At 48.9% G+C, this 12,655-nt stretch overlaps 1 protein-coding gene across 3 annotated transcripts in view; it reads right to left on the bottom strand.

The window, feature by feature from the left end:
- Window positions 1–12,357, bottom strand: part of DNMBP (dynamin binding protein) — a 119,495-nt gene extending 107,138 nt beyond the window's left edge. The window contains exon 1 of one of the 3 annotated variants that reach the window (XM_051824073.2): window positions 12,197–12,357. The gene's annotated coding sequence lies outside the window, so the exon portion shown is untranslated. Of the gene's footprint in view, window positions 1–11,808; window positions 11,919–12,196 lie in introns of those variants that run through there. The other 2 variants (XM_051824072.2, XM_002718639.5) reach the window with 2 other exon arrangements.
- Between the last annotated feature and the right edge of the window lie 298 nt (window positions 12,358–12,655).

The following is a 12,655-nucleotide window of genomic DNA, read 5'->3' as shown; positions in this document are numbered from 1 at the left end:
TTCTTCATTCTATTTATTTTCTGAAAGATCAAAGTAAGCTTGCTTCCCCCAGAAAAGACTAGAAAAACGGAAATAACCAATACTTAACAGAGGTTGGAGCTAAAAGGTGGGATTATAGATTTGCTTTTTTATATTTTGCAAATTTTCTACAACATAGTGATGTAATTAGGAAAACAGCTAGTTTTTTAAAAAGGGAAGAGATGGTTACAAAAATCATTTGTCTCCCACCCCAGCAGTCGCGGCCGCTGAAGAGTAACCCGTGCCTTACCCGCAGATTATCTCACTATTTCTTGAGATGTACTTAAGAAAGACTTACACCTGGAGCACAGACTGAGCCACAGAGCAGGGACACTGTAATTTCACAGATCTTATACTTACAATCATGCTGACGGATGCTGAATATAGCTCTTTCCCTCATTCTTCACCCCAGCTATTTAAATTCTGACTCTTAACAGCAGGAGGAAAAAGCTGACCTAATCATGAATTCAGCTCATATTGGGGTCTTAGGATGTTCGCTAAAAATTTATATATGTAGAGTTCAGAAATACTGAAGACTCTTCCTTACTTTAAAACAAAAACAAAAACAAAACAAAAAACAACAACAACCTCTGGTCCGCCACTGTGACTTAGTGGGTAAAGCCGCCTGCCACCTGCAGTGCTGGCATCCCATATGGGTGCCAGTTCAAGTCCCAGCATCTCCACTTCCAACACAGCTCTCTGCATGGCCTAGGAAAGTAGAAGATGACCCAAGTCCTTGGACTCTTGCACCCATGTGGGAGACCTGGAAGAAGCTCCTGGCTCCCGGCTTCGGATTGGCCCAGCTCTGGCCACTGTGGCCATTTGGGGAGTGAACCAGCAGATGGAAGACCTCTCTTTCTCTCTCTGCAACTCTGCCTTTCAAATAATAAATAAATAAATAAATAAATAAATAGGAAGGAAGGAAGCAAGCAAGCAAGCAAGCTCCAGCTAGGGTTAGGATTTTGGAGCCTGCTGGATCCCACTTTATCTCGGAGGACAAATCTTGAAAAGGCTAATGAGGCTTCACATCTGATGGAAACTCAGGAATCTAGAAATGGAGGAAGACACCTTATTTTGATAAATGTTTCTGTGCAAAACCTAAAACAAACATGATAGGAAATGGGAAATATTTAGACTTTTTTTTTTTTTTTTTTGACAGGCAGAGTGGACAGTGAGAGAGAGAGACAGGGAGAAAGGTCTTCCTTTTGCCGTTGGTTCACCCTCCAATGGCCGCTGTGGCCGGCGCACTGCGCTGATCCAAAGCCAGGAGCCAGGTGCTTCTCCTGGTCTCCCATGCGGGTGCAGGGCCCAAGGACTTGGGCCATACTCCACTGCACTCCCGGGCCACAGCAGAGAGCTGGCCTGGAAGAGGGGCAACCGGGACAGAATCTGGTGCCTCGATCGGGACTAGAACCCGGTAATCCGGTGCCGCGGGTGAGGGATTAGCCTATTGAGCCGGGGCACCGGCCTAGACTCACTCTTTTTTTTTTTTTTTTTTTTTTTTTTTTGACAGGCAGAGTGGACAGTGAGAGAGAGAGACAGAGAGAAAGGTCTTCCTTTGCCATTGGTTCACCCTCCAATGGCCGCCGCAGCCGGCGCACCCCGCCGATCCGATGACAGGAGCCAGGAGCCAGGTGCTTTTCCTGGTCTCCCATGGGTTGCAGGGCCCAAGCACCTGGGCCATCCTCCACTGCACTCCCTGGCCACAGCAGAGAGCTGGCCTGGAAGAGGGGCAACCAGGACAGAATCCGGCGCCCCAACCGGGACTAGAACCTGGTGTGCCGGCGCCGCTAGGCGGAGGATTAGCCTAGTGAGCCGCGGCGCCGGCCCCTAGACTCACTCTTGAAGGTTGACAAGCCAAAGACGTCCACTAGCATGGCAACTGTCTGACACAGTCCTTCAAAACTTGGTCAATGTGGTGAGAAAAAGACAAAAGAAGAAATCAGAGGTAAAGGATGGGAAAGAAGCCACAAAAGTGTCTCCATTTTCAAAGGATATGATTAACTACCTGGAAAAACACAACCACCAAAAGACTATTTGGAACTAATGGAACAAAGCTGTTGGATGACAGATCAGCTTATAATAAGCAGTATCATTTCTCCTGAACTACCAATAACCAACTAGAAAACAGCAGTAAAAAGAAATGTGCTGCAGCAGGCATTCAGCCTAAAAGTTAAGATACCTCAACCTATAGGGGAGCATCTGAGTTGGAGACCTGTTCTGGCTGCTGACCCAGCAGCCTAACGCAGACTCTTCAAAGCAGCAGCAGTGGCTCAAGGAATTGGGTTCCTGCCACCCACCTGGGGGATCTGGATTGTGTCCCTGGCTCCTGGCCTCAGGCCCAGCTGTTGCAGGCATTTGGAGAGTAAACCAGTGTATGTATGGGAGCTGTCTCTCTGTGTGTACATCTCTTCTTGTATGTGTGTGCATCTTTCAGATAAATTTTGAAAGGAAAAAGTAATATGATTCACAACCACAAATAAACTATGAAGTATTTACAAATGAATTCAACCAAGAATGCCCTCTTTATGAAGAAAAACTTTAAAATTCTAATAAAGGACTTAAAAATGAACTGCTTAAGTATTTAGAGGTTTTAAAAGGGCGTGATGTGTACGACTGACTCAATGGAGTCAGAGCAAAAGCATGCATAGAAATGTGGAGAGGAAGTAATAAAGCAAATATGGCAAAATGCTAACATTTGGAGATTTGGGGTAAAGGATATACAAGAGCTCTTTGTACTAATCTTAGAACTCTTCTGTTAGCTCCAAATTATTTCCAAATTTTACAAAATGCTAAAAAAATAAGCTGGATAAATGGAAAGACACATTGCATGCTCTTAGATGAAATATTAGCATCCCAAAGATGTCAAGCCTCCCCAAGTAATTATAAATACAATCCCAATAAAAACCCTACAACAATATAAATTTTGAGTAAATTAATAAACTTACTCCAAATTTTATATGAAAAAATAAAATTTGGTCAAAGAAGAGCTAAGTACACTTTAAAATGAATAACTTGCTGTGCCAGTTATTACAACATACCATAAAGTCACAGTAATAAAATCTGAGCAATAAAATTGGAGCAAGAACTGACAGACTAATGGAAGAAAACAGTGGCTTAGAGACAGGTCAGCGTGTTTGTAGACACCAGAAATAGGGTACCATAAGTCTATGGAGGAAAGTATGGATCTTTTCGAAATTCTATTAGAAAAATTGACTCACTGGGGCCAGGGTCCTGGCGCAGCAGTTAAGCTGCCTCTTGGGACACTAGCAACCCATACAGGAGAGCTGGTTCAAGTTCCAATTGCTCCACTTCCAATCCAGCTCCCTGTTGGCTCTCAAGGGATTAAAGCCATAGATGTGACCCAGGGATCAGAAAGAACTTCTGAAACAAAACTCCAAGGGTATAAACCATAAGTCAAAGAACTCAATCTGTTGATTACATCACAGTTTCATAATGATAGGACTAAGAGCCAAAGGGATCAAATAAACAAGACTAGTGTCTGCAAATACTAACTGATAGAATAAAAAAGGGAGAGAATGATCCAACATGGGAAGCGAGATACACAGCAGACTCATAGAATGGCAGATGTCCTAAACAGCACTCTGGCCTCAGAATCAGCCCTTAAGGCATGCGAATCTGGCTGAAAAGCCCATGAGAGTATTTCAGGCATGGAAAGCCAAGACACTCTGGCAAAAAAAAAAAAAAAAAAAAAAAAAACTAAATGGAAGATCTCCGCAAGTGAGATCCCAGTGGAAAGAACAGGTCATCAGAGAAGGAGGTACCTTTCTCTGAAGGGAGGAGAGAACTTCCACTCTGACTATGACCTTGCCTAAATATGGTCAGAGTTGGTGAACTCAAAAGGCTTCCATAGCCTTGGCAACTCATGACAAGAGCCTAGGGTGATTACTGATGCCATAAACAAGAGTGTCAATTTGTTAAGTCAACAACAGGAGTCACTGTGCACTTACTCCTCATGTAGGATCTCTGTCCTTAATGTGCTGTACATTGTGATTTAATGCTATAACTAGTACTCAAACAGTATTTTTCACCTTGTGTTTCTATGTGGGTGCAAACTGTTGAAATCTTTACTTAATGTATACTAAACTAATCTTCTGTATATAAAGAGAATTGAAAACAAATCTTGATGTGAATGGAAGGGGAGAGGGAGTGGGAAAGGGGAGGGTTGCAGGTGGGAGGGAAGTTATAGGGGGGAAGCCAGCCATTGTAATCCATAAGCTGTACTTTGGAAACTTATATTCATTAAATAAAAGTTAAAAAAAAGAATTTTTCTTGGTCAAAAGCTGGCAAAGACAAAATTAACAGAGGAACAAATGATAAGACATCTGCAAAGTCTAAATGTGATGAGGAAGGTATATCAAAATCAGAAAATTACCTCCACAAGTCAATGGCAACAACAAAACGGCTATCAACTGATTGAAGATGGTAAAGAGGAAGAAGTAATTTATAAAGAAGCTGTATGCATGGGAGATGCTCAAATTCATTAGAAATCACAAAAGTACAAGTTAAAACAAAATACCACTTTGCGCTTATGAAATCAGAAAAAGCGGAGCTGGAAACAGCCGAGTGTCGGCGGGACACGAGGACACAGGAGCCCTGCGGTAGAACGGGGGATGCAGCCCCTGTGGAGGGGATCCTCGCACTCCTTAACCCAATTCAGGCACTGCAGCAGCTCCTTCAGGGTACCTACTCCACAGACTACTCCCCACCCAGCCCCATAAGTGGGCATGATGAAGGTGCTCACTGAAACAGGTGTGATGCTAGGGAGCGGGGCGGGGGCGGGGGGGGCACCTGAGGACCCACCCACCACGCTGAGAGCAGACAAGCAGAACCACGGCGCATGCACACGGCACAGGTCTAACGCAGCACTCAAAAGCAAAGACTTAGACACGTAGCTTCATGGGCAGATCTGAAAAACAGCGCTTAGAGAAAAAACAAGTAAAATGAATGAAAGCATCACAAATTAAAACACATACATAGATCCTACTCAAAGAGAAACACATTACCTGCACTAGGAGGAGCATGAGGTAAAGGGGAACTGAATGGGAGAATTAGAAACAAGACTCTTCCAGACTCCTTGCATGTTATAAAAGAATCCCAGTGACCTATGATAAACACAAATGGTAATTGTTTCCTTCCCTACAGATGCCAACCTTCCTAACAACAAAAGCTCCTCCGGCTGCCAGCTCTGCTGATGAGTAACAGCTTTTCACCCCTCTTCAAGCAGGAAGGGAAGACGGAGGCCTCGGCACCGCGGGCCAGGGATGAGCAGAGGGAATCCACGCCCAGTGCACCGTCCTCACAGCCCGCCTGCGCAGACCCGAGTCTCGCGACGTGGCCGATTCTGCTCCAGCGGCTGCCGTCGAGTTTGCAAGCCATCTGAAGCTGTTTACTTTTGGGATCTCTTCCTACGCAACCCTCTGGCCTCCATGGAGAAATATTCCAGAAGCCTGGAAGCCTGAAATTCTTGAGCTACAGGGGTCCCAGTTATTCTACAGATGAGGAAATCAGGGCCCAGAGAATCATGGGTGAGGGTCACACCACCCGTCTGAAAAGGAAGGCCTCTCTGATTCCACCCCTGCCCATGCCTGGTCTCTTCAGGACTCTAACGACTGCCCCTTCACTCGGAGTCACGGGCAGAACCTGTACAGTGGCCTACACTGACGCTCTCTCCCCTTCCCACAGCCTCTAAAGCACGGCCACCATGGCCTCGCCATCCCTCAGACTGGTGAAACGTGTTCCTGCTGCAGGCCTTGGAACTTATTCCTTCCTCTGCTCCTGCTCACTCCCTCAATTCCTGCACGTCTCGGGACAAATGTGATCTTGGTGGCCTTCTTGACCACTGTGTACAAGGAGTTAACCCTGCCCACCCACCCCCACTGCCACACACACACACACAGTCTCTCTCTCACTTCCCTACTCACGAGGATTTGTGAGCATCTGATGTTCTATCCATTCAGGTATCCACCTCCACCCCACTAGGATGTCAGTCCCATGAGGCCTTTGTCTGCTTAGCTCTCAGCTGTATCCGCTCACAGCTGTTACAGGTGCTGTATCCCTACAACCATGCCTGACACATAAAAGTGCTCAATGAGGATTCATTGTATGAATGAGCAAATCAGAACCGAAATCTGTATGTTCAGACTTCAGGCTCCTAAAACAATGCCCTACTTACTCCACTGTGACGGTTCAGTTCTTGGAGGGCACACACTGCAGTCAGAAGGAAAGACTGGGGGGCCAGCACTGTGACGCAGTGGGTTAAAACCCCTAGCCTGCAGCACCGGCATTCCATATGGGCACCAGTTCGAGTCCTGGCTGCTCCTCTTCCTATCCAGCTCTTTGCTGTGGACTGGGGAAGCAGCAGCAGATGACCCAAGCCCTTGTGTCCCTGCACCTGCGTGGGAGACCCAAAAGAAGTTCCTGGCTTTCGGATCAGCTCAGCTCTGACCGTTGTGACCATCTAGGGAGTGAACCAGTGGAATGGAAGAACTCTCTCTCTCTGGCTCTACCTCTCTCTGTAACTCTTTCAAGTAAATAAAATAATTCTTTAAGAAAATAAAAAAATAAATAAAAGGAAAGACTGGGCTGGGCATCTGGCACACTTGGGAAGCCACATCTCACACAGAGTGCTTGGGGTTGAGTCCTGGCTCTGCTCATGATTCCAGCTTCCTGCTAATGCACACCCTGGAAGGCAGCAGATGATGCTCGAGTAGCTGGGCTGCTGCCTCTCATGTGGGAGACCCAGACTGAGTTCCTGGCCCCCAGCTTCAGGCTGGCCAAGTCCTGGTAGACGCAGACATTTGGGAAATGATCCGGTAGATGGGAGAGAAATCTCTCTCTGCCTTACCTTTCTAATAAATAATTTAAAAAAAAAAGACTTATAAATCCTAAGACAATATAGTTACGTGCCACATAATGACATTTTGGTTAATGACAGACCGCGCACGATACAATGGTGGTCCTGTAACATTACGTCACCTAGTGAAGTCCTCTGTCACGTCCATTCAAGGATGAAGTTACCTCAACACGTATTTCTCAGACTGCATCTCTGTCCTTACTGGATGCACAGCTCTAAGACACTCTAGCAACTCTGTGTCCATCTTCCCACCCATGGCTGCCCTTGATAGCTTCGAGGACAAAGCAGCTCACCAAAAGTTAACACCTCGGTTTGTTTAGTGGCTTTTTCATTAAAGAGCTGTTCTGTGATCTGATTTTATGACTGCTGCTTTAGACCATGCTTCCTTTCCAGGCACAAGAATTGCATAATTAAATCCTAACCAACAGAACTAAGCTACCCATTCTTGAGAATCTTTATTCAGATGACTTCCTAAGCTGGGTGCAATACAAAAGTGTTTCATATGAAATGAGCTGATGTTGTGACAGGTTTGAGAAGTATTCTGAATAAATTTTAAGGATGTTTCAGCACAGGGGTGGGGAACCTTTTTTCTGCCAGACCATTTGGATACTTATAACATCATTCACAGGCCAAACAAAATTACCCACTTAAAAATCCTCCTGCTATAGGTCTACTGAATTTCAAGTCCCACCCGTGGCTGCCTTGGCAGGGCCTTTTTTGGCCTGCAGCCTGGATGATCCCCACCTGTGCCCTGGCAGAAGAACAAGCACACCTGAGAATTTCACAGCAGATAATCTTGTATTAGTGCCATGCAGTAGGTACATACTAGCTGACTTCAAACCATAGAATAAAAAAATCTAGAGAATATGCCAAGTCTGTTACCTGGCAATAGATATGCCAGCTTCCAAATGCATTCTATTTCAATTGTTTCCATCATTTAAAAACACCCCCCTCCCCAAATAAATTTAACATTGGAGTATCTGTAGTTTGGAAAATCACTTTTCACTTCCATTAGGCTAACAAAGATAAAAATGACTCAGAGGGTAGGGAGTTACAATGCATTTGGAGCCTTGATATGTACTGTGCAGAAAGGGTTTCCTTCTGAGGCACAGATGAACGTGTTCCTGGCTCTGGAGGCTTCCTCACCTGTAGTTTTTTTTGTTTTTTTGTTTTTGTTTTTTTAAGACTAGGTACCCCAGCCAGATGGTAGCACAGAACAGCAAGTTCACCACAGGGACAGCTAGTCTTTTTTTTTTTTTTAAGATTTATTTATTTATTATTTGAAATGTAGAGTTACAGAGAGGCATAGGCATAGGCAAAGGCATTGACAGAGAGAAAGAGAAAAATTATTCCATCTGCTGGTTCACTCCCCAGATGGCTGCAACGGTCGGAGCTGGGCCAATCCGAAGCCAGGAGCCAGGAGCTTCTTCTGGGTCTCCCACGTGGGTGCAGGGGCCCAAGGCCTTGGGCCATCTTCCTCTGCTTTCCCAGGCCATAGCAGAGAGCTGGATCGGACGTGGTGCAGCTAGGACTCAAACCGGCGCCCATATGGGATGTCGGCACTGCAGGCGGCGGCTTTACCCGCTATGCCACAGCGCCGGCCCCTCACCTGTGGTCTTTAAGCATGGAGAAGATACAAATCTAACCCTGGACCACTGACCCCCTTCCCAGGACCAGAGCCTCCGGAAGGCTCAGCATAACCTGCCCTTAGAGAACACCTACCCGGAGTTTTTAGGAGCTTTTAGTGACTTGAGAATGATGATGATTTTGGGGCCGGTGCTGTGGCATAGCAGGCTATGCCTCCGCCTGCAACATCGGCATCCCATATGGGTGCCGGTGTGTGTCTCAGCTGCTCTTCTTCGATCCCGCTCTCTGCTTACGGCCTGGGAGAGCAGTGGAAGACGGCCCAAGCGTTTGGAGCCCTGCAGGCATGTGAGAGACCTGGAAGAGGCTCCTCAGTCTTGGCTTCGGATCGGCTCAGCTCCAGCTGTTGTGGCCATTTGGGGAGTGAACCAGCAGATGGAAGATCTCTCTCTGTCTCTCCCTCTCTCCATCTGTAACTCTAACTCTCAAATAAATAAAATAAAATCTACAAACAAACAAAAAAGAATGATGACGATTTTTCCCATCCTCTAAAAGAAAAAACAGGGCCAATGTTGTGGCAGAGCAGGTTCAGCAACAGCTTGTGACGCTGGCATCCCACATGAGCATCCGTTCATGTCCTGGCTGCTCTGCTTCGGATCCTGCTCCCTGCTAATGCACCTGGAGGCAGCAGAGAATGGCCCAAGCACTTGGACCCCAGCACCCATGTGGGAGACCTGGATGGAGTTCCAGCCTCCTGGCTTTGGCTTGACCCAGCCCTGGCCATTACTGCCATTTGGGGAGTGAACAAGTGGATGGAAGACAACTCTCTCTCTCTCTCTCTTCCATGTCTCTCCACCACCCCCCCTTTTTTTTTTAAGATTTATTTATTTATTTGAAAGAGTTACACAGAGAAAGAAGGAAAGGCAGAGAGAGAAAGAAAGAGAGAGGTCTTCTATCCATTGGTTCACTCCACAGTTGGCCACAACGGCCGGAGCTGGGCCAATTCAAAGCCAGGAGCCAGGAGCTTCTTCCCACGCAGGTGCAGGGGCCCAAGGACTTGGGCCATCTTCTACTGCTTTCCCAGGCCAAAGCAGAGAGCTAGATTAGAAGTGGAGCAGCCAGGACTCGAACCATTGCCTATATGGGATGCCAGCACTGCAGATGGTGGTTTTACCCACTACACCACAGTGCCGGCCCCCCTGTATCTCTTTCAAATAAAGTAAATCTTAAAAAAAAAAAAAAAAAAAAAAAAAGCTTGGGGGAGGCCGGCCGGTTTGTGACATAATGGGTTAAGCTGCTACCTGTAGTGCTAGCATCCCATAAGGGTACCGGTTCAAGTCCTCATTGCTCTACTTCCGATTCAGCTCCCTGCTAACGTGAGTGGGAAAGCAGCGGAGAATGGCCTAATGCTCGGGCCCTGCCACCCATGTGGGAGACCCTGATGAAACTCCTGGCTCTTGGTTTCAGCCTGGCCCAGCCCCCTGGGCTGTTGTGGCCATTTAGGGAGTGAACCCGAAGATGGAAGATCTCCCTCTGTTTCTTCCTATCTCTGAGTGTGTGTGTGTGTGTGTGTGTTTGTAATTCTCCCTTTCAAATAAATGAATCTTAAAAAAAGAAAAAGAAAGAAAGAAAAAGCAGTGCGAGTTCAATCAGTCCTGCGGGTGGCTCTGAATGGCAATGAGGAATGTGAAGAGGGTCCCTGCAGCTAAGAGGGCGCACAGAGAAGAAAGGAGCCAGAGAAAAGCAATGGACAGAAGCAAGAGGAGTGAAAACTCTGCTCTGGGCTGCGAGACAAGTGCCTTGCACACATCTGGACAGAGTCTACAAAGATGAATCCGTCCCAGCCCACAATGCACACAGCCTGAATGTTGCATAAAAGTCACCTTATCGCGTTTTCTGAGTCGGAACGTTCTCGGCTTATTGCAAAAGCTACCATGGCGCTGCACCAGCTCCATTCCAGGCTAGACTCCAGCTAGTCCCCACCACACACAAAGCATTCCCTTCCAGTCTCTGAGCTGACCTCACCTTAACACTGAGGTACCTGTAATTTGAAAAATCATTTCTCACTTATTTTAGCCCAACACTGACAGAAAGACTGGGTGAGCTGAGACTAATAATGAATCCGAAGACTCATCATGGATAAAAAACATGCATAATGTTTTTAACCTTTTTTCCTTTTTAAAGATGTATTTATTTATTTGAAAGGCAAAGTTATAGAGAGAGGAGAGACAGAGAGGTCTTCCATCCACTGGTTTACTCCCCCAGATGGCCTCAATGGCCAGGCTGGGCCACACCGAAGACAAGAGCTTCATCCGGGTATCCCACGTGGAAGCAGGGGTCCAAGCACTTGAACCATCTTCCTCTGCTTTCCCAGGCCATCAGCAGGGAGCTGGATTGGAAGTGGAGCAGCTGAGTCTCCAGCTGGCACCCATGTGGAATGCCTGCGTCCCAGGTGGTAGCCTAACCAGCTAAGCCACAGCACCCGCCCCTAACCTTTTTTTCTTAAACCTTTTTTTGTTGTTGCAATGAGTGACATGTGTTTCATGTTAACATATAAATTCAGAACTTCAGACACAGCCCTTAAAGATCCTTTCACTCCATATACTGGAGAAAATGCATGCAGAAGAATAAACTTGCTCATCACCTCGAATCAGTTCATGCCTTGAAAGCAATAAACACAACACCCACTCTGACGAATCACCCTTATTTGCTCCCCAGGACTTCAGTCTTGCAACACATCAGTAGGGACTAACCAACCCTGCTCACTCCCTGTAACTCAGCTACGTAAACAGGCAGAGTTAAACTATGCTGGAACCCTAAATATTAGTCTCGCTACTAGCCTGCCGCAATCCAAAACAGCACTAATTATGACAAGAAAGTGTGTGGACACAAGATGTCCACGTTACTGCGAAACAGACCTAAAGGGAGGATACCAGTATTGCAGAAGAATGTGAGCGCCGAAAACATCTACTTTCATTCCTGGGCTTTCAATGAGGCAGCCGGCAACGGCTAAGGAGAGGCTGCATTTCAGGCTGTTAGGGTTTTGCCTCTGCATTTAAAACTGACCTCTGTCGCCGAGCCTTCCTCCCGGCTCCTAATCTGCACCAGAGCCTGGCCAGCTTGGTGACTCCAACGCTGCTGTGTTCAACTGACAGTACCAGCATCCTCGGGACACCGACGCCTGGGGGGCATCAGGCCGCGGGCGCAGCAGAACACAGGTGTCCGAGGAACTACACAGCCCCGCCACGGCCACGGCTGCGTCTCCAGCCGGGTCGCTCCTGGGAAACCTTGCCTCCCCGTCTCCCAGACAGGATCCCGCACTCCCTTACCGACTGGATGCGTGGCTCCAGCATGTGTGAAACCGAGGGGCCGGGCTAGCGCTGAATTCTTTTCAAGCTTTCGAATTCCGCCCCATTGCCGGAGTGGCAGGGCGGTGCACTGCCCGGCGTCTGACACCATTTCAACGGCCCACGCCCGCAGCCCTCTCAGCGCCTCCCGAGCTCTCCGGGACCCCCGCCGAGCGCCCGGGCCGAGCCCGAGGACCGAACGACGAGGACCCGCAGCGCCCGCCGCCCTTCGAGGGCTCCGGCCGGCCCAGCGCAGCGCCGCCGCGAGGAAGGGCTGAGGCCCGGCCGCGCGGCGCGTCCCATCGGGGCGGGTGCCCTCGGCCCGACAGGGGACAGCGACCCCGGCGGCCCGCCCGGCCCAGCTCCTGACCTGCTCTCCGCTGCCCGGCGGTCCCTCGGCGCGGCGGGCAGTGGCGGCCGCCCGTCCCGGGCCCGCTGTCACCTCTGCCCCTGCAAGCGGCGGGCGGGTCGATCCCGTGTGACTCAGCGCGCCGCCCCGCCTCCCGCCCAGGCTTCCGCCTCGTTCGGCTCGGCCCGCACGGCCCCCGGGGCGCCGCGCCGCGCTGCCCGCGCGCCCACTCCCCGGCGCCCGGCCCGCGCTCGCGCCCCCTGGCGGCCGGACGGGTCCCGCCCGCCTAGCGACGTCAGAGGGGCGGTGCCCGGAGCGCCTCTCCCGGGGAAACTGAGGCACTAGGCTCCGCCCCCTGCTCCACGCGGGCTCCGCTTGTGCAGCTTGCGCCTCCGTGGTGCACCAGGCGCCTCTGACTGCGCGCAGCTCCGGCTAGGGGCGAGTTCGCTTCCCCCACTGGCTGTCCCCTCACCTGCCGCA

The sequence above is a fragment of the Oryctolagus cuniculus genome, chromosome 15 (genome assembly GCF_964237555.1).
Source record: "Oryctolagus cuniculus chromosome 15, mOryCun1.1, whole genome shotgun sequence".
In the NCBI taxonomy this organism is placed as follows: domain Eukaryota; kingdom Metazoa; phylum Chordata; class Mammalia; order Lagomorpha; family Leporidae; genus Oryctolagus; species Oryctolagus cuniculus.
The sequence above is the reverse complement of the archived record's forward strand: the minus strand, read 5'-3'. Positions and strand labels throughout refer to the sequence as shown.